Genomic DNA, 22,790 nt, shown 5'->3' on the forward strand with positions numbered 1-22,790 from the left:
TGAGCTTCTGCCTTTTGGCAAACGAAGTACGGCAGCCCGAAGAACGTTCCTTTACCAGGGACCATCTGCTGAAGTCTAACATTTGCCTCAAAGACAGAAGCATGACTTGGATTCGCCGAGAGCTCTGGGAACTGGCCGCGGATGGTGTCCTGAGCATCAGGCCAGCTGCTCCTGAGTCATTGATTGTCTCCGTTCCATGATGAGATTTTGCTACACAACTTGGCTCTCCTCACCATGAGAGTTTCAATTAAGAAAAACCAAAAGGATCCCTCTGTCCTGGACATAAACTAAGGGCTCAAATGACTCTAGCTGCATACGGATGAGCGGAGATGGATAGTTTATCTCCCTAAATAAACGGCCTGCTTTCAGAGGAAATGTGCTCTCAGACTTATGGAGCTGGCCCAGGCATTTGTCACTCTGCGAATGCTGTCATTTGTAAATTAAACCCTTAATTTGTTTTTGACCCTCAGGAAAGTTTACTGTAGGAATTTCAATAAGAAGCAGGCCTAATGGTGGGAAGAATAGGAACCTGGATAGGGGGAGCTCCAGCTGCCTAGAAATGCTCCCTTGGCCCAGGGATGTGGAGCCCTCGGAGATCCAACATTAGCCTCCTGGACCCAAGAGGTGCTTGTGTGGATGGTTCTTCAAAGCTGGTCTCTGGAGGGGAGCAGGGGCCTCAAAATTACTTGTGGGAGAGTAGAGATTTCCCTGAAAATGTGCGCTCCTCCAGAGGGTCATGGAAAGAACATTGGATCTGGGGTGAGAGGAGTAAGGTTTGACTCACTTCTCTCTTACCTGTTAGCAATATGAACATTGGTAATTCCTTTACCTACTGGGGACTTCATGTTGTTCACCCTGAAAATGCGAATCTTGGTCTCTGAGGCTCAGTTAAACTTTCAAACTGTCCTGATCGTGCGAGGCCAGGGCAGGTAGTGCTATGTTTGTAGCTAAGTATCTAAACTGTTCTGTTTTGGGCCTGAAAATGGTGAGGTTTAGACAAAGCATTGCTTTGGCCCGATGTTTTTCTGAGAATAACGACTTTGTCTTTTGGTATCAATATCGTAAAGCACCATCAGAAAGCCCCAGCCAAGGATCTCTACTCACGGGCACGAGGAGACCCAGGAATATTCGTTGGCCAAGTGGCCCCCTTTCTGACTGCTGGCTCCCCATCCTCCCTGCGATGTTTTAGCAATATTGCTGGAATCAATCAATCAAAAATCATGAGGATACAAAAATCAAATCTAACAGTCTCAAGAGATAGCAGTCATACACACACATACATTATAGACATAGATAGATCCATGTAGGTCTATCTGATTGATTTATTTGTGTGTATGTATACACACATATAGATGCAAGATATTGATTTTTTTAAAGAGGGAAGACCCTAATAGCCGAGGGTGTCAGTCAGGGACCTCATGTTATAAAGACAGAGAGTTTTTGTGGTCCGCTTTCCAGCCTGGGCAAGGGCTAGCTCCCTCTCCTTGGCTCTCCCTGCTTCTCCATGGATCTCCCTCCAGTCGGCGGTGGGGCAGTGCTCCGCTGCTCTATCCAGATGTCATCCTTGAAGGCTGTCAGCTTTGGCAGCTGCCGTCATGGGATGGGTGGAGGGCACACGCAGCTAGGATGTCTTACCAATCCTATTCGTCTCCCTTGGGACTCTCAATGACACTTCAATAAAGGTAGAAGGGGCACGGATTAGCAATTCCTCAGGATGGATTAACTTTTAATATCCATGCTAATGTGTAGGACTGGAGGAGGATGCTTTGGTGGGAGGAATAGGAAATAAAAGCTGCAGAGAAGGGCCTGGGCAGCTCTTGGGAGGAGGAGCCTTCTCCTGGGAGCTCTTTGGTTAATCCCATTTCGGTAGGGTTGAGGCCCTTGCTCTCTGCTCCTCAGAAGCTTTCTTAGCACGTACCCTGCAGAACACAGAATATATTATTTCAAAGACTCTGAAAAGAAAAGGCTTTAAGCATTGGTAGGCTCTTACCCAAAGAAAAGGCAAATGATTCCGCTTTCTCGTACCCTGGTTTATTCAAATTGCAGACACAATTTGGGCCATTCTCTACAATAATTTAAGTTTTTGGGGAACTATTTACAAACACGGAGAACTGGAAAGTGATTTTTCAAATGAGACTCTCTTGGATGATTTATCAAGGCCCTGAGAAGAACCGGACAAGGAGCCTTCTGGATTGGACCACTTTTGACTCCATCTGGAAATCTTGTGACAATAACCTCTGGCTTGGATGGCACAGATGCTTTCATGCAACTGGTATCATCCCTAAAAGAGATTCTAAAGGGCAGGCTTTCCCAAATGCCATCAGTAATGATGGTGCCAGTCCTGTTAGTTGGCAAACCATTAAAGAAGGTTGGCACTAGCTGGTACCGATGATGCTGATGAGATATCTTTTTCTATAGTATGTTAATGACAGCATCCAGTGTGAACTTCTTGATTTGCTTTGGTAGATCTGAGATTTCAGGTTTAATTCAGGTTTATCTCCATACTCTGCTCTCGAGAGCCTCAGTTCCTGCTCTAGCCTGGTCTAGAACACCTGAACTTGTATTTAAGTGAGTTCTGATGAGAAGGGAAATTTGAGGCGATCCAGCAGACAAATGCAAGCTTTCATGGGATTTGAGTTGGCCTGATCCCGATTCTGCGGTGTGCATCAGGCTGGCCCAGCATTTCTAAGACATGGCATTTGTCCTGGCAGTGTCTGCTAAGCCTCTGTGCCATCCAACATGTCACATCCCCCCTACAAGGTTCTGAATCCTACTCCCAAGAAAGCACTTGCCCCACAGGCTGCCAAAAGGATCCAATGGGCAGGATTTTTCACAGCTTAAGTGCGCTAGAGAACGGAACTATGCTTATTAAAACAATAAAAACCAAATGTGACTTCTTCTTTCCTGGGAGGTCTGAGGCTTCTGAGACCTGGAGCTCATGCAAACAAGGGACAGGTATAATAATCAAAAATACAACAACTGAAGAACGAAAAAGGCTTCTTGTTTCAGAGAATACAATTGTGACAGAAGAGTTTCTGGTGATTCTTCTCCACCTGAGATCCACTTCATCCATAATCCTCTGGAGCTGATGCCGATACCATTGTGATCCCAAGCTTCACATGGGTTCTAGGCAACAGGAGCTTTTCTGAGACACAATGAGCCCGGTCTCTCTTAGGCTTCCAGCCTGGCAAGTGGAATGGAATGGCATGAAAACAGAATCTTCCCTCCACCCAGCTGGCAAATATTCTGTTGTTATGGAGAATTTCCTTCTTGCTTTTATATGGGAGTTAGTGCAAGAGGAGAAGGGCCCCCTGAAGACACAGCGGGGTGGGGATCTCCAGCTCCATGTGAGTCTGGCTGGGATTTCTGCCAGCAACAGTGGCTTTGACTGCCCAAAGTGGCCCACTGGGGGCATACAGAATGATCAACTCTCTCCCCCCTCTGGCTGGCCACAGATTTGTCACCTCTATAACTGTTGCGATCTGTATTTATGTGGGCTCCTTGGTTTTACTTTCTGCTCTGTAATGTCTCTGCTCTATAGAGCTGTAAAACAAGACTCCACTATATTAGCTGGTAATTTTTATTTTCCAGCAGTGGACGCCATTGGGAGCAACCTGATGGGTTCTGGGCAGCGCCAGCTTATAGTCTAGCAAATAGCTGCATATAATTCTCCCCTGGGGCAATTTATAGGCAGGATTTTTTGTTGGTTTTTTCGTCCTGATGTTTCATATTTCTTCCTTTCTAGGTAACAATTTTGTCATATTCCATTGGTGAGCTGGGAAGGGGAGGGAGAAGTAGCCCGACTGCTTAAGGATTCAGCACCACATTAGGCTCTGTGACTACTTGGGTGTAAAATACATTTTCTTGTAAACTGAGGAATCCAAGGCTAAGAATACATCAAGTAGATATTTATAAGTGTCCTGGAACATTTTTCCATTTAGCAATTTTGTTGAATTATTGGGAAGGCTTTTATGGGGCTTGCCAGTCAAAGCAATGGTTCTAGCATCATGGAATATAACCAAAGAAATAGTTTAGGGCCAATGTAAGGAGGTTTCCTTTTCAGACTGTGGATAGTGTGTGTGTGTGTGTGTGTGTGTGTGTGTGTGATGCATCTGGGCATCATGGCTTGAACTGAGAGCATTAGGAGAAGGGAAAGCCTTCTGGTGCAGCCCTTGAATACTGACCAGGTGGCCAAACCTCATCTGTCTCAAAGGAACAATAGCATACATTCCCATCCTACTTTAAGGTTTGCAAGGCATTTTGTATCCGTCATTTCATTTGAATCCAATTTGAGGTAGGGATTATATAATCCCCATTGTACAGATAAGTAAACTGAGACTCTGAGAGTTTAAATAACTTTCCCAGGTAAGTATCTGAGGAAGAATTCTCTAGAAATATTTCTACTCTACCATGATTCTTTCTTGCATTGTATAACTATATAATCATCAAACTTTATAGCACTTTATAAATGCGAGCTATTGCTGTTATTCCATTTCAAATCATCTGGTTTTGAGTTGGATTTTCCAACGGAGGAGAGACTGAGACCAAACATACCAAGGAGGGAATTCTGGGTGGCCCAATGACTTGTTCAGATGGGTAGGCATTCTGGAGTCATTCCCAGTTGTGGGATAGCATTACAGTTTCGTTGGGTGGTCCTGAGGCTGAGCATAGAGAGTGATGAGAAAGGTAACTCATCAGAACAAGTCTTCCAGTCCTCGTGCTATCAATAGAGCCAGAAGATCAGGTATGAATTTTGGTATCACCTGTAGATCTGAGCAACTTGGAGACTTCCTTAGAGATACCTAGTTTATAAACATGAGGTTTACCTGAACCATGGAAAATATTGCCTGCTTTGTTTTCTTTGTCCCCCCCCCACTTAATAATATTTATTGTTCCAATTATATGCAAAGATAGTTTCAACATTCATTTTTTCAGATTTTGAGTTCCACATTTTTCTTCTTCCATTCCTTCCTCACTCTCCAAAACAGCAAATAATCTCATACAGGATAACCAGGAATGAATGAGAAAATCTACAAGGAAGAAAAAAAATAACAAAAAAGTAAAAGTAGGCTGCTTTGGGCTGCATTCAGATTCGTTCTTTCTCTGGATGTGAATAGTATTTTCTACTGTGAATCTTTTGGAATTGTGTTGGACCACTGTGTGGCTGAGAAGATCATAGTTGGTCATCAGAGTTGGTGTTACTTTGTGCAATGTTCTCCTAGTTCTGTTCACTTCACTCAGCATCAATTCATGGGACTCTTTCCAGGCTTTTCAGAAATCAACCTGCTCCTCATTTCTCATAGAACAAAATATTCCAATACATCCATATGTCACAACTTGTACAGTCATTCCCCAATTGATGGACATCCCCTCATTGTTCAATTCTTAGCCATCACAAAAAGGTCTGTAATACATACATGCATACATACATACATATGGGTATTTGTAAAGATAGATCCTTTGCTTTTTTTTTTTTAAATAATCTCTTTGGGATACAGACCTCATGGTGGTATTACTGTTATGCACAGTTTTATAGCCCATTTTGTTTTCTTATACAAAGAATTTTTGGAAGATTCTAAAAGTCCACAAATTTAATTATGTTAATTATATTTAGCCTAGTAGTTCAACCCAACAATATCAGGAATATAGTGGGTGCTTAATAAATGTTGTTGACTTGGATGGAATTATGCCATATATTCAAGGATAACATATTCAATGTTCTTGGCAATTCCTCCTCGACAAGAGACTCTTCTCTGAGATTTACCTAGGTAAAAGGACCCCAGAACCCTAAATGTCAATGGTCATAGAGTTTAGCACTGATTTTAACTCTGCATTTCTAGTAAATTATTTTTTCTGGTTCTTAAGAAAGAAAAATCAGTTGATGCTCCTAGTGACAAAGACAAAAAGAGGTGACAAAACCCCCAGGCTTGAGCCTCCTCATCCCGAATCTCCTGAGCTTCAATTCAGAATCATCTTAAACTTGGATGGTGGGCCATGTCTGGAGTAGGATGTGCCTCACTGTTTGGGAGACAAACTCTGCTCTCAGTGCTTATCCCCTTGGATTGCCTCAGAGCAGTATGCTCATTTATGTCTTGGGAACAAGGATCGCTTAGGCTGATAGAGTCTTTGGAGAAGAGAAGTTCAGGGACAAAGCAGGGAAGAAGTGCAGCATTGTGCTCTCATTGACTGGGTCTTTGACAGTTTTCCATCTTTTGAAAAAGTCTCTATGGCCAATGGCCAATAAGCAATCTTGTTATGGTACACGGTTAGAAGAGAGTATCCATGTAAGGAGAGGCCTTTTCTTCTCTCCAGATCATTGTGGGACAAGCCCAGAGAGGAGCTGAGAAATTGGCTGGTGCGTTGGAGTAGGAACCCTTTACTTGCACATGGAGGAAGCTTCTCTTCAAAACTCTGCCAAAGATCCATGAAGTTTTCTGACCTTACCTTGTAGATATAGCAGTTTTCGGGTGAACACAACATCTCTTATAATCATGAACATTGTTGATGGAGAATAAAAAACATATTCCATTGTTATCATTGTTTATAAGCTAGGTGAATTCTTTCACTAAAAAGTCCTGCTACCTCCTCCTAGCATGTGGGTGAACGGAATCATGAAGGCTTTGTCAGCGGAGGCCAAGCCTGGGAAGATCTTGTTTCACAACTAGGAAAGATTCTGCTTCTGGGAAAGACTTACTGGAAGTTGGAGATCTAGAGACTGGCCTGCTTGTGCTCGGAGAGGATTATGATAAGCTGGATGGCAGGGGTTGTCTGTTAAATGATGGGGATAAAAAGAAAACAGACGACCCTTGTCAAACAGGAGCTCAAATTCTAATAGAGGGAGACAATGTTTACACAAACCATTAGATTTGCTGTTCTATCTTAAAGATCATGGGACTTTTCCATTTAATTTGCAGTGGAAACCCCCTGTATGTGTTATCTCCTCTCCTGGAAAAATGGGATTGTCTGACTTTTTTTTTTTTTTTTAACATATTCTCAGTGGTTTGGACATAGTGAGCACTTAATAAGTGCTTACTTTCAATCATTCATTTATTTATTCAAACCATCTACACAGGATCCCTATAGAGTAGAGGAAGGCAATTGAGGTGAAACCCCATCTCTTTGGAGATCTTTGTTGTTCAGCCTTCATTCAAGAAGATGATCAATGGCATCAGGAGTACGATGCCTTAACTTGCGAGTGAAATGGATTTAAGTGAGGCAGGGATTTGCAAAGTCACAGCCTCCCTCTCTCTGCCAGAATCACTGGAGTCCAGAGATAAGGATGACTGGAGAGGGGATTCCCTGTAAGTTGAGCTAAGGGTTTTCTGACATTCCTTTATGACTTTAAAAAATCCTTAATTCTTGGAAAGTGTGAGGGGTAAATAGATCCCGGGGAAAAAAGATTTTCCTCATTAAATTTCTAGGAGTAAAGACAGCCTCACAAACAAGGTATATTATGTTTAAGGTAATCAAAGATGAGCTATAAAATCAAATATATAGAAATCTATTAGGGTTTATCACTACTCCATTTTACCAAGAAGGATTCCTGTACAATGTAAGGTCTCTGGAGGCAGGGGCTGGTTCTTTATTAAGTGCCTACTAGGGGCCAGGCCCTGTATATTTGCACTTAGTAGGCATTTAAGAAATCTCTCTTGAGTTGAATTGGAAGAAATAGAGACTCAGAGAAGACTTTTTAAAGACTATACAGCATATGGATGTCAAAGCTGGGATGATAACCCAGACCCTAAACACTGTGTTCCCAGGACTGCACATTGATGAAAATAGTCCAGAAAGTCTTTTGGACTTGGCCAGTCTGTGACTCTTAGATGGCCAGAATGCGGCTTGAGTTTCAGGGCCCAAGCTGAGTCCAAAAAAAGGTGAGCCTAAGCACATGGCTTCTTTCTTCTGTCATGGACAAAATGCCATGTTTTGAGTGGGTATAATTACATATTTATTTCCTATTTTGAACTAAAATGTCACCTTTCTCTTATATAAATGAAGTTAAAGAAACAACTGCCACCAATCCTGATCTTAGTCACAGAATAGGGTCCCATAGGAAGGGACCTTGCGGCCAGCAAGTCTATTTTTTTATTATAGCTTTTTATTTACAAGATATCCGCATGGGAAAGTTTTCAGCATTGATAACTGCAAAATCTTATATTGTCTAGAGAGGGAAACTGAGGTTGTGGAAGGCAGGCAGATTGACCCATGCTTACCCAGCTAGCAGGTCTCAAGAGGTAGGATCTGAATGCAAGGCCTCTGGTGTTGGAGTCACAGCTTTCTCCACCCCCTCCATCACTGGTTTCACTCATTCATTTTTTCATTCGTTCATCTACTCAGCAAACATTCATTGTCCTCCTCTGAATCTGAAGCGTCATCTGTCAAGAGTGTTGGAATAATAGCTTTCTTAGGACCTTAAACACTCAGCTTTATTGAGTGCAGGGTCCTTCCTCCTGCTGCCTTTTGGAAGTTGGACATGAGAGCAGTAGGTCACTCAGGAAGAAGGGGCAGTGGCAGTTGGCAGAAATAGCGGGAGCACGGACTGTTCAAGAAGATTGGGAGGTCACTGGCAGAGCCAAGGATCCTCAGCACCAGCCTGAAGATCAGGGCACCCTTGTTTAACAGAAGGTTAGTGGGGAGAGAACTGGGGAGGTTTGTGCTAGTCACTCCATACGCTCACAATGGCCTCTCAATTTGAATGAAAGGCAGGGCATGAGGCTGAGATCCAAGTAGCTCTTCGAAGTCTTAGTCCATTGTTTATAGTTCCTTCCACCAGGAAAGGGAAGAGGAGAGCCTGTCACAAAGAAAAGTGCCTTTTCTTCCCACATTGACCTCTTGGGAGATACAAACAGGCTTGTAGCTGTAGAGCATCTCAGAAGCCAGAAGGTCCAATCTCCTCATTTTATGCATGAGGAAATTGGGATTGAGGGACCTTAAGTGACAAGGCAAGGAGTGGTTTGGGGCAGATTTAAGCCCAGATCTTCTGACTCTGAGCCCAGCATTAATTCCAGGCTCCCCCAGTGCACAGTCTAAGCCAGATGTCCATTAGCTGGAACCACCAGGATGGCTTCAGACTCCCATGTGCTATTGATTCTGGAAGTCTGTGAGAGTGTGTTCATAAGGTTATTGATTTAGCCCTTGAGCAGAGACCAACTTGAAGTTTTTTTTTTTCAGTTAACTGGTTATATCATCATCTCAAATCAAAACTGGGATCATATTTAGTGAATTTTCTTGTCTGGGTTTAAAGACAATGTGAAAAATAAGCCATGGAATATATAGAAAGGAAGGCAGCACTTTGATCAGCAAATCTCCAAGGGCTTGATAAATAGGCAAATTCCTCTTTTGTTTCCTTCTCTGTAGGATTTATTCATTCACTTAGCGCTTATTAAATACTACTCTTGTGTTAGTGACAAAAAACAGTTCTCATTTTCAAGGAACTCTTCATTCTATAGCGGGCTGAGGGGCAGGGGCGAGGCCATCTAGATACAAGTAAGATACAAGACAAGTAAATATGGAATGGATGTATATGTATGAAGGAGGATGGGCTGGAAAGGAGAGAGACGAGTTAAAAGCTGACTACTAATCTGAGCAAGTGGCAATGAACAAATGGACTCCTGCCATATTTATGGCAAGACAAAGAGAAAGGAAACATATTGTGGAGACTGGCTTCTTCAGACTTGAAAACTAATTGTACAAGGAAAAGTGAAGGATGAGCATAGTGTCTAGAATGAGAACTTGGGGAACTGGAAGGATGGTGGGGCCTTTGACAAAAGTAGGAAAGTTTAGAAGAGAGAGAGGTTTGAAGGGAAAGATAATGGGCTCTCTTTTGGACGGGCTGAGTTTGGGATGCCTTCAGCGCATCCCAGTTGGATTCTAGTTGATTGACTGATGATTGCCCTGACATCTCACAAGAGTTAACATGACTTCTGGACAGCCAATGGTATCATCAGGGCATGGCCAGAAGCCTTGGCCCAGCCTAGGAAAATAATAGGTTCTGTCAGATTAAAACAGAGAAATACATGATAACTATCTCCAAGGATTTGGAGGAAGAGATGGTAGACATGACCATTGGCTGACTCGGTGTTTTTAAATAATCATGATGTCAATGATAATTCCTCACCTAATAGAGCCCTTTCAGTTTTGCTTCATACTTTGCCTATGTCGTCACATTTGATTCTCATGATGCTCTTTGAAATGTAGGTGCTATTATCTCTATTATTGAAGGAAATTAAGGGACTTTCCCAGGGTCATTCAGCTAGGAATTGTCCAAGGCAGCCTTTAAGCCTGGTTCTTTCCAATTCCATCCTGTGCTCTGTCTACAGTACCAGGCTGCCTCTATGATCAGCTTGGTTCAAAATGCATCTGTGCCCTCTGGGAGGGTTAAATCTGTAATTATTTCCAAATTCTGATTTCCCATTAAAGAAATTCCTCCCACCAATGAAGATTGGCACCTACTGTACAACTCACTTAAAGAATTGCTGGCTAGACTTCCCCAGGACTAGGCAGCCAGTACGATTCAAATTGGAGACTCTGAGGTCAGTTCTCCATCCTCTGCCACAGCTGACTCTAAACTCCTTTCACTAATTTTTGCTCAGAATCCTCACAATTAAATGCCTACAACATTTAGAATTAAAGTCTGCCTGTTGGTTACTGCCAAATGTATTTTTGTGCTGAGCCTTTTATAAATATTATCTCATCTGATCCTCACAACTATCCTGGGATAGAGGGGCTAGTATTATTCCAAATTTACAGTTGAGGAAACTGAGGCAAACAAAGGTTAAGTGATGTGTCACCGTCAGTAAGTGTCTGAAGCTGGATTTTGAACCCATGTTTTCCTAACATTAAGTCCAGCACTCCGTTCACTGCACTGAATGCCCTATCTAGCTGCTTCATTATTAGTCTCATCTTGCAGATAAGAACACAGAAAAGAGAACAAAGATCTTAGCACAGAGTATCAGAGCTGGGACTCAAGCCTAGTCTATCTGATGACTTTTCCTTGCTATTGTAGAGCTTCTCCATTCAAGTGTCTCCCAGTGTTCATATCTCTCTGCTTTGGAAGCATTGATGGAAATTGTGGAGTTCAATTCCTTATGTGAAGTAGGGACTTGGCTAAAATGCACCGCAATGGATGATTCGAGTAAATATGCAGAAGCTATTCCAAACAAAACTTTATCTTTATCTTTAGCCATAAGCCCTTGGCTCTGTTGTGGCTCCCTCACAGAGAACTTGTCTTATTGAATAAAAGCTTTCTTACTCTTCCTTGTCTGATTTCAACAGGGGAAAAAAAGTTGTGCTATATCAAGAAACATTTTGTATTTCTCTTTCCTGTAGATGTTAGGCTGCAGAGGGAGTGAAAATAAAGGAGGAAGAGAAGATGATGAAGGGAAGCAACAAACCATTTTATTCTCGCCAACATAAACTGTCTCCAGGAATCTCCCAGTGCTTTCAGTCAGCAGGTAGGAGACATTTGAACTAGACCAACTTGGGGCAGAAAAAAGGCTGCTACCCGAAATGATCCTGGAAGACTTCATAAAACAATCTTTTCTGATTTAAGCTTCAGGTCTAACGGCATTCTCTTTCTCATTACCCAACATTTCCTAGGAAGGACCACAAAATTCTTAGGAGAGAGACATAGAGTGTTCTCCATCATATATTTAGAAATTGATGTCAAAGTACCTCGAGACCATAGAGAATATACTATGTGGGGAAAGTGAGGAAAAAAACCCCACTGAATTCTGAAAACTCTGGGATGTAGGAATTAAGAGAGTGGGCTATGGTTTTTCTGCACACAAATGATAGCCTTTATATTGAGCATCTTAAGTAAATAGATTTGAACCGAACATGTCTGTACCAAGGAAGCCAACATGCTTTTTAGAGCTGCCATGCTGACAAACATATCAAATTGGATTTGAATGAAACCCACATATCATTTCCACTATTTTAAGTAAAATTAATTGAGCTTTCAATGGCTTTATGATATTTCAGACAGGTTTCTGACAGGGATTTAGCAACAGATAATGCCCTTTGAGAGGATTTGAGGAGCCAGCTGTCATCTGGGACAAATGATGAGACTACATAAAGATAATACTATACAAAGGGAAAGTCTTCATTTCCTAATTTGCCTCCAGCCCACCTTTCCAGACCTCATCTCTCATATTCCATCGCATACATTCTAAGTCCTAGCTAAAGTGGACTCGTGTCTCCTTCTTTTGTGCATTTCCACAGACTGTCCCCTATACCCATAATACCCAATCCCTCCTCAATTTTGTCTTTAGAAATTGACAAAGGTTTAAGATTTCAAGGAACAGAGCATAGTTTTATTAAGACAACAACACTGTATACCGAATAAGAGGGAAATTATATCTCGTCGTACAAAATACAGAAAGGGACTAGTGTCTTTATTCAACAGTTGACTGGTGGTTTTGAAAGCCATTTGATGATCTGTGTCCTAGGAAGACCTAAACTCAACTAGGCAGTTTGTACATAACTATTAAGCAGAGGGACTAGGTGGGCTCTCTATAGCTCTTGAAAAATTGCCTACCTTGCTTCTCTTGGCTCCTCATCTTTCTAAGGAACGGAGCTGACCCACCGTTAATTAGTATGTGAATTAATGAAATTTCTCAACTAGGATTTGGCTCTGAGCCCCTGACCAACTGATCAACACACATCTCCTTCTTGAGTTGTTGCTATAACTCATTCAGACCTCAAAACTTAATCTTGGCATGATGGAGTCAGCTCTTTACAGCAAATCACCCAAATGCTTGCAGTTGTATTTTTTTATTTTATTTTTACTCTATATGGGATTGGTAAATAAGCCAACCTTATGTGACAACTAGCAAGCAATGTATAACACAATATCAAAGCATATAGCTAGTGCTTATAAGCTTTTTTATCTCCTGTGAGACAAAAGTTCCCATGAAATTAGGCAGTGCCTTTGGCCCAGGATTTATAGCAAATCAAGTCTGAAAATTTTTCTTTCTTTTTACTTTTCCCATTTGAGTGGATCAAAAGGGTGACAAATGGATACTCAGTGCACTAGACCAGGAGACTGAAAGACAGAAATTCTCCTTCTGATTGTCTTTGTCTATTTCTCCTTCCTTCCTTCCTTCCTTCTTTCTCTCTCTTTACTTCCTTTTTACTTCCATGAAACAATATCCAAATCACAGCCCTATCACATTATGGCAGATATCTTTCAGTAGCCTAGTAACAGAATTTAAGCAAGTTCTGATTACCAGAGTTCAACCATCGTCTCTATATACATGGCTTCCAAATCTCTAACTCTAATTTTTGTCTTTGGAGCTCCAGTTCTGGGCAGTACCTACTGCTTATGTACATTTGGATGTAGATTTTGCACAGGTACACTAAACTCATCATGTCCAAATTGTCACTCATTAATTCCATACTCTTTTAACTTCAATTACTCCCCCCCCCCATTTCATTTTATAACTTCTCTATTACTGTTGAGGGTGCTACTATCTTTTCAGCAACCCAGGTTCTAAAATTAGGGGTCATCTTTGTCTTCCCATTCCCACTTTCCCCATTTATCCACTAACTGACAGCATTAAGTACTTACTGTATACCACCAAATCTTGCCATTCACGTTATCTTTTACATATCTATATCTATTTGCTTCTTTAAATGATCTCTCTAGACTCTCATCTCATCTCCTGGACTTTAATATTAACCTTTAGTTTTTTTCTGTGATTCAAAACTCTGATCAGTTCAAAACAGTCTCCATGCAGCTCCTGATGTCAGTTTCCTAGAGCATATATTCATCATCCTTATCTGCTTAATAGCCATCAGTGTCTCACTATTACCTTAAGGATTAAATACATATGTTTTTATTTGACCCTTAATGCCTTTCCCAACCTTTCTTTTTCCTACTGTTCTAATATTTTCCTACGTTACTCTGCTCATGCATTTTATGGTTTAGTCACAGTGGCTTCCTTGTTTCTTATGGACGATGCTACTCCAATTATCCGTGTCTTTGCCCACCCTCTCACCTATCCCTCTTCCTCCCTGTTGAATCCCTTCCTTACTCTTTTAAGGCTCAGTCCGTTCTGCCAGAGGCCAGTAGCGGTCCTGCTAGTGACTTTGTTTCTCAGATTACCTTCTACTAACTCTGCATATATCATGGTTATATCTGTTTGTATGTTTGTGTTTTCCCATCAGAACGTGAGTTCCTTGGGGCCAAGGATTTTTTTTTAATTTTCTATCACCAGGGCTTAGCTCAATGTCTGGCACACAGAACATACTTAATAAATGTTTGCTGATTGAGTAACTTCCAGTTTCTTAAGACTTTCAGGTTTTTGCTTCTGGAAATTAGAAGCTGGAGTGGGCTTCCTATGGAATTGCTGCTTTTAAGTTGAGAATTCGCCCTTCAAAGAGAGAGGCCAGTCTTTTCAACAGTGAGGTGAATCAGACCAGGTCCAATGGTCTTGTGATGGAGAGAGCCATCTACATCCAGAGAGAGGGCTGTGGGATCTGAGTGTGGATCACAACATAACATTTTCACTTTTTTTGTTGTTTGTTTGTATTTTTCTTTCTCATTTTTGAGTTGATTTTTTTGTATAGTATGATAATTGTGGAAATATGTGTAGAAGAATTGCACATGTTTAATATATTGGATTACTTGCCATCTAGAGAAGGGATGGAGGGAAAGGAAGGAAAAAAAAATTGGACCACAAGGTTTTTGCAAAGGTGAATGCTGAAAATTATCTATGCATATGTTTTGAAATTAAAAAGTTTTAATCCCTCCCAAAAGCCAAACAACAACAACAAAAACAAAGAGAGAAGCCAAATGTGTATGTGGCCTATTAGAGCATTTATTATTTCACTCAGTTCTTCAGGGACTGTCTTTCCAAGGGTCCAGAAACCTGAAGGCATATGGATCTCCACAAAAACTCAAGTGACACAACCAGGAGGTTGTAGGGACTTGTTGGGTATCATTAACCTATTTCAATAAATAATTCCTGCAGAAATTTTTCAGATATCCTTGCCACTAACTCCAGGGAAAGCAATTTGAACAAGGGAGTATGGAATATAATATGGTGTTGCTCATTTACTCAGTTGCATCCAACTGTGTGACCCCATGGACCATAGTACGTCAGTATTGTCTAGGGGCTTTTTTTTTTTTTTGGCAAAAACATTGGAGTGGTTTTCCATTTCCTACTGCAATGGATTAGGGAAAAGAAAGGGTAAGCAACTTGCTGATGGTCACATAGCTTGTAAATGTCTGATCTCACCTCCCTCTGATTCAGCTCTATCCACTGGGCACACAGCTACTTCTGGAATATTATATTTTTGTTTCTATCTATTTAGCTATCTCTCCATCCATCCACCTACCATCTATGTATCTATCATTTATCAATCTAACTATCATCTATCTATGGCTTGATTCTCCTCATGGGATAGGATGATAGTTACTACAATATCTCCAGAATCTGTGATTTAATTAGCATGTGGTGGGGACTCTTCTGGGGACACAGTTGTCACACTGTCCACGGCTCAATGAAAGAGCCCACTGGATCATGATTACAGAGAAAACTCATCATTCGGTGGCCGGCATTTCGATGTAGAATGTTTTCAAGCTTCATTTGGCGACTCCTTGGATATTAGGAATACAGTTCATCACGTGGACTGTTCTGCTGGCCGTCTGCATGACTGGATATTCTAGAGCTTCTGCGCCTCTGGCAGAGCCCTCAAGAGCTGAGTCTAAGCCCTAGGTCATGACGAAGTCAGCTTTTACTAGAAGATATTGATTCAAACTAAAAGAGAGTCAATGCATCAGCTTATACATAGAAAACCCCAAGTTCCCACCTGAGCGTTTTGAAGAAGCAATGGGAGCTCCTTGACCCTGCAAGGGCTGGCAAGTTTAGCAAATGTTTGTTGATGGATTATATAACCCTACTCCCAAGGACCAAGGCCCGGGAATCAGCAGGCACAGCTTCCTATGCTCAGTTGCTGCATCGGTGGAAAATGCCCTCCAGAAGCATAAGATGCTATTAGCTTCCTCAGTTATGTCTTACAGTACTCAGGAGAAGAGCTAAGCGTGACATTTTAACCCTTCTCTAGTTTTTCCAATGTGTTATGATGACATTTCAACCTCAAGCTAAATACAGTTTCTCAAAGTTTTTCTGCAGAAAACCAAACCCAAAGCAAGCCAAACCCGAACAAGTCTCTACCATTTTAAGTATTAATAAACTACCTTCATTGGCAACGTGGGAAAAGCACCTGGGATTACCAGGTCTGTGTGGAAGTACTAAGCCAACAATCCATGGGGATGAGGGTGGGTCATCTCTTGGCAATATTGAAGGACTTCTGAATGTACCCTGGCCTTCCCTCCCCGCTGGATCCAGTGTGGATTAGTTCTAATTTCTTCCTCAGTGATGCAAAAATGGGATGTCTGAGGGGGACTCTTATTACGATTGGAAATGAGATGCCCGATAAACAGCCCCTTATCTCTTTTTGGAGTGAATTCCCCTGGTAGGGGAGAAATGTGGACTTTCTCAGAATGTGGTGGGGGCTGCTTTCTCCCAGCTCTCCTGCCTTCTGACAACCTTGGAGTTCCAGGCTCTGACATGGGGAGAAAAGTGGGGCCATGGCTTAGCCAGGATTTGGTGCTTAGAAAAAGAAGCCTCGGTGGGCCATAAAGCAAGGGTCTCCCCATAGTCTGAATAGGAAAAAGGATCTTATTACTGCTAGATCCTGGCTTCAGGCCATATTCCTTAATTCTCATTGCTGTCAAGTACGTGCAATAGGAGCAGGGAAGAAAGTGCCTTTTTATCTGGGAGTTGTAGAGACCAGAGGCAGAGTGATGCAGTGCTTGGAATGCTGGACTTGAGTTTGGAAAACCTAAATTCAAATTCAATTCAAGTAAATCCGAATCCATAGTGCCTCCATAGGAGGCCGTGGGGATACACAGACTATTATGAGGCCCTTCTGGCAGTGCCATTCTACTGAGGGAAATACCACATTCAAAACAATAGTGTGCAAAACTAGTTTTCCTGGGGGTGAGGCCGTTAACCCCTGGCTGGAGACTTGGGCTAGGCTTTCCATGAGAAGCTGTTTTTCAATTCAGCTTGGAAGGGGAGTGGGGTGAGGAAGGAAGACATTCTAGGTATTGGAGATGGATTTATAAGGGGGGGATCAAGGATCTATGGTGGGCTAAAGGGCAGACAGTGAGAAGTTCATCCAGAAAGAAAGGGCAAAGCCAGTTTATGAAGGACTTTAATTGAGAGGGCCAGGAGTGTTTGTACTTTTTGCCTAGAAGTACACAACTTTTTTGAGTAGTGATATGTTGTAGTTCCCATCACTCAGGCAGCCACATGAAGGAGAGCTAGACAAGGAGACCCTGGGGGAAGCAGGAAGAACAATGAGGACTGAGGTAATGGATAGTGATTCTCTCTCTCTCTCTCTTTCTCTGTCTGTCTAGTATATGGTAATGGTAGAAGCTTGATGAGTAGGAAGAGTAGATGGAAACGGAGGAAATGGAGAATTGACAAGACATGGCGGCTGCTTGGTGAGGAACAGTGGAGGCTCAGTCGGAGATCCTGATAAAATCAATTAGAAAAATGGAAGTGTGGAAGCTGGCATCAGGGATGGGTTTCAAAAGAGCAATGCTGAGCTCCACTTTGGGTGGGTTGGTTTTGAGACACTTAAGGAGCATCTAGGCAAATATGTCCAATGAGCCAAGATAAGCCAGGTCTGCACCTCCTGAGAGAAATGAGGGCCACAAACTCCTATTAACTATGTGAACTTGGAAAAAAAAAATCCTGGATCTCTGTCTTTTTGGCTCTTCTCTTGTAATCTGACAAGAGTGCTCAGATTGCCTGTCACTCAGAGTGGGGGGACTTACTTGAAAGGGTGAGATAATATTGCACACACATAAATTATAATGATTATCTTTGTCCTATCCCACTCCCCACCCCCACCCAAAGGAGCATTTTCTTCTTCTTAGTGGATCCATAAAGCTTTGTGTGATCACTCTTGCATACATACTCTTTCTTTTCTTATTCTTATCTCAATAAGTTAGTCAATAAGTATTTATTAAACTTCCACTTTTCACTTCTGACATGTGTATTTTGGCTAAAAGTGCCAGGCCTGGAGTCTAGAAGCTCATCTTCTTGAGTTCAGATCTGGCCTCATATACTAGCTGTATGACATTGGGCAAGTCACAACTTTGCCTCAGTTTCCTCATCTGTAAGATGAGCTGGAGAAGAAAGTGAATTACTTCAGTAATTTTGCCAAGAAAACAAAACATCGAAAGGGGTCACAAAGAATCAGACAGGACTGAAAAATGACTGAACAAGACCAGAGCTACTCTATCTCAGGAACTGCACTAAATGCTCACCATAAAAGAAAAATAACAACAACAACAACAACAACAACAACAACAACAACACCACCACCAACACACTCCCTGCCCTCAAGGAGATCACGATCTAATGGGAGACACAGTATGTAAGCAACTAGATACAACCAAACTATATGCAGGACAAATAGGAAATAATCAAAAGAGAGAAGATGCAAAAATTAAGAACGATTGGGGAAGGCTTCCTGCAGAAAGTAGGAGTTTTTTCTGGGATAAGTAGGAAGTCAGGTAAGGAAGGATATGGAGATATTTTTACAAGTTACAGCTTATGATAAGTGAGTGCCTCTGTTCATTCTGACCTCTTTAGGAAAGTAAAATTAAGTTCCAAGTGATAAAAATTCTATTCATAAATATTGATATATGTAAATTTCTTTCCTACAAATTCCAACTGCTACAAGCTACCATTTTCTGAGGTGGGAAGATAGCCAATGGGTTGCAGCTATCCATGGACAGGGAGCTCTGTCAAGGTCAAGGTCAAGGTCACATACAACCTTTACCATTTGGAGGCTGGGGTAAGCTCTGTAGCTCACCTGCTGCAGATGTGAAGAGTAAGGGAAGGAAGAAGGTTGTGCATTTATAGGATGCTTCAGTTTAAAGCATCGTCACTTACATGTGGCAACCCCACTCTTGCCAGTTCCATTATATCCCTTTGGAATTGTACGTACAGCGGGATTCGGAAGCTCTCAGGGTTATAGATTTAAAGTGAGGAAGCATCTTAGAGGTCATCCATTCCACCCCTCTTATTTTACAGACAAGGCCCTGGCAGTTTCAGGGATCTGTCCAAGGTTAGGACCTCCAGGAAACGTGAGTGTGGTCACCCCCTCCATACACTGAGACTATGCCATTACAAGACAGCTCTTAGTCTCCAGGACTTGTGGGGTCCCTAAATTCTGTTCTCTGCCCTTCCACTGGTAATGAGCCTCTTGGCACTTAGCCCAGCTGGGTGATGGGTAACAGAGGCATGGCCCCGTCCCAGTCTGTGACTGATGACTCTAGCTTTGGAGGCAGCTCGGACAATTTACTTTTTGTCCTGTGCAGTTTTCTTTTTTTATTTCTCGAAATATGTCTCTGAAAAGATAGGCTTTTAAAAAGCTCGGATGGAGCCACTTGACTGCCTTTAACCCAAATTGCTCTAGCTTCCAATGATTGGCTACCACAGAGCACCTTTAGGGAACAGCTACACCTAGGGTTTAATGACTGGACTTATGCCCCAGGGGTCAGAATTTAGAGGGTGCTAACCACATTTGTAATCCTTTACAGAATAGAAACAACTGAGTAGAGATGCCACAGGGGTGCCACAGGGCACAGAGTCCTAGACCTGGAGTTGCGAGGATCCATCTACCTGAATTAAAATCCAACCTCAGACACATCCTAACTGTATGACCCTGGGCAAGTCACTTTACTTTCTTTTCTCAGTCTCCTTATCTGTAAAATGACCCAGAGAAGGAATGGCAAACCCCTTTGCCAAGAAAACCCAAATGGGTCAAGAAGTGTTGGACATGACAGAAAGGACTGAACAGCAGCTAGTGAGCAAGAAAAAGTCACTAAATTGTAGAGTGGGCGGAGGGGTCATTCTTCTGAGTGCTGAGTGTGGACTCCACGTTGAGGGCCAGGTTCCTGGTTCTTCCCCCCTCTATTTAAATCTGAATTTGTTTAAAAGTTGGTTTGAAGGCCAGTGGGATGTTCCTCGCCCTCAGACATCTGGAGCTCTCCCAGGTGCTGTAAATAAGCTCATTACAATCTGTATTAGAGGTGGCACTGCTGCAAGAAGACTGGCCTTGGGATTTGAAGGCAAACATGGTTCAGGACCCTCCTTTTTCTGGGAAAACTCAATTTCTACATGGGTCAAATGGGGAATTGGGCCAAGAATCCTCTTAGAGGCTCCCCACCCTGGCTAAAACTTTATTCTGCCCTGAAAAGGGCAGGACCCCCGAGGAATTGATATATTGATTGCCCCGCACAGCACCCTTCAACACAAGGACACACAGACATGATGATTAAACAAACAAATCAATGCTTTGAAAAGAAGCATAAACCTTCAGGGTCCTTGGAAGGAGCCGGCGCAGCCCCAATGTCGCAGCCAATCAGCCGGAGGAGGGGAGGTCACCTCCTGGCAGACGCTTTGGGCCAGGATTCATGGGACGTGGCCGCCAACTTGGCTTCCCATTCTGGGCCCTGCTTGAGTGAGGTCACAGGCCCGTGATCAGCAAGATGAAGGCAAAATTTGGAGGTTTGAGGGGAAGCAGAAAAATGCTAAGAAATCTTCCCAGAGACACCTCTCCCCCCCCCCCCCACAGCTTCCCCAGCAATAAAAATCAGCATTTAGGGAGCACCTGCTGTGTGATGGCTATTGTAGTAAGAGCTGAGGTACAAATACAAGTGAAAATAGAGGCAATACTTGCTCTCAAGGAGCACACGTCCGAAAAGGAAAACAAAAAGACTATATAAAGGGGAGAAGGCATGGGGGGGGGGGGGAAGGTACCTAGGTCTGGGCATGGTGTCAAAATCTAGAGTCAGAAGTCAGTTGGGTGGGGAGGGAAGAATCTAGTCTGAAAGCCTTTTTCTTCCTTAAAATGGGGAAATCAAAGTGATCCAGCTGAGGCATCAGTGGTCAAGGCTTCACTTTTTATGCCTTATTTAATGAAACTTTTTGGGCTTCTTATTGCATAGATGGCCCTCGTGAAACGCTCACTTGCCAACCTTCTGTTCCATAATGGAGTGTGCTCAAGCTCCTTTTCATATCCTAGCACCCTTGGTGGTTGGGCTGGGAGTGGCCCTTGGGTATTCCCATTTTACCTTTCAGTTCAGGCCCCTGTCAGCGCCCCCTCCCCGTCAACCCCCGGGATCTGGGGTGAGCAATGTGTAACCTGTTCTATACCTGCAGCCCTCTCACTGGGGTGAAAATGGTCTCCACGGTTTCTGAGCTGAAAACACAGCCTTGTTCCTAGAGAAGTCATTACTTTTGCAACACCTCTAAGAGCCCAACTTCTTGTCCTAAAATCGGAACTTTCCCAGAATGTCTGGACTGTCTTAGTCACTGTGGGTTTCATTGTTTGGCCTTGTCCCTTCCCATGGACTTGGGTCTCAGAAGGAGGCGCTTCTTGTATGCTGAACAAAGACCCAGCGGGCCACGGGCAAGACCTTAAATCAGCTCCTGCCATACTAAGGAGCTTCAGAAAAAGCAGCTTTCCGTTTTAGAGCCAATTCCTGCCTTTGAACAGAACAGGGAGCGTGGCAAGGCTTATTTGTATTTCCTTGCAAAATGTTCCTGGCATATAATATCTGGGCACTTTAAGGGCTCTTTGGTACAAAAATGGTTTCCCTTGTGAGAGAAATCAAGGGCAGACGTGGCGTTTCTGAAAAAGAAGATGCAAATGAGATCGGGCCCTAAAGAAGCAGTCCCGGCACCGTCCGGCACTGAGGCCCCCAGCAGGGCTCTCTCCACTTTGGGACCCGTTTCCTTTGATTCCCCAGAATTCTAAAATCCAGCTGACACCTGGCAAATACATTTCTGATGCATCATTCAAATCTCTGTTGGAAAGGAAGGAAGGGGACAAAAGCAGTTTGGAACAGGAAATTGTGAGAAGATGCTGATACAATGGCCGTGTCTAGTCCCTGAGGCAGACCCCGGCTAGCTGGGATGGGGGCATTCGGCCCAGGACGACCGGAGTGGATCTTACCCATGACACACTGTCCACCGTCCGGCTGACTGCCCCGGCCAGGGCTCTGGCTGATCCCAGAAGCATCTTCTCATCCTGTGAGCCACGGAATTGGGAACACAAGATCACTTTCCCTGAATGACATTGTCGCACAGTGAGAGGTATGGGAGCCATGGCTGATGCTTCCTTGGCCCTTTTGGTTTTGCAAAGGCTTTTAATGGATGAGATCTCCTATGGCTTAACATGAGTGACTGAAGTTGCTGATGGTGGCTAGCGATGGTTTTTGTGCGGCAGACAGTGAGACGGCATCCTCGTCCCGGAGGATGCTGGGAGTGACCTCTGTGATGTCATGGTTTGCAGGCAATGGCTGGGAGCAGCTTCTGTGATGTCATGGTTTGAGAGGAAGGCCTGGTTCTGTCCAGGTTGGCCCTGGGCCCACAGAACAGCCTTACTCTGACCCACTGCTCAACAGCCAGGTGGTCCCTGGGGACAAGGGAGCTCTCTGTTCCTTCATGGAGGAGGATCCCTTTGGTTTGATTTCTCTCTCATTTGCAAGAACTGTATGGACGATTGGCCAATCCTCAGATCTAGTAGGTCTTCCCTTGTGGAAGGAGGGAGAAAACAACTGCACCCATTTTACCGGGTTGTTGTGAGGATCAAACAAATTACTCTATGAAAACTGCTTTGCAAAACTGAAGGTGCCTTAGAAAGGCCCAGCCATGTTTGTTGGTTTTGTTGTTAGACCTGTTGTGTGAAGGAGG

General features: G+C 43.1%; 1 long non-coding RNA gene across 1 annotated transcript; it reads right to left on the minus strand.

Annotated features, from left to right (window-relative positions):
- Positions 1 to 1,277: 1,277 nt before the first annotated feature.
- LOC116419641 lies at positions 1,278 to 22,365 on the minus strand. The gene is made up of 3 exons (XR_004229902.1): positions 22,051 to 22,365; positions 8,214 to 8,375; positions 1,278 to 1,919 (listed from the first exon to the last, which is right to left on the minus strand). It is a non-coding gene; the product is annotated as an uncharacterized LOC116419641 (long non-coding RNA).
- Between the last annotated feature and the right edge of the window lie 425 nt (positions 22,366 to 22,790).

The sequence above is a fragment of the Sarcophilus harrisii genome, chromosome 5 (genome assembly GCF_902635505.1).
Source record: "Sarcophilus harrisii chromosome 5, mSarHar1.11, whole genome shotgun sequence".
Taxonomy (NCBI): domain Eukaryota; kingdom Metazoa; phylum Chordata; class Mammalia; order Dasyuromorphia; family Dasyuridae; genus Sarcophilus; species Sarcophilus harrisii.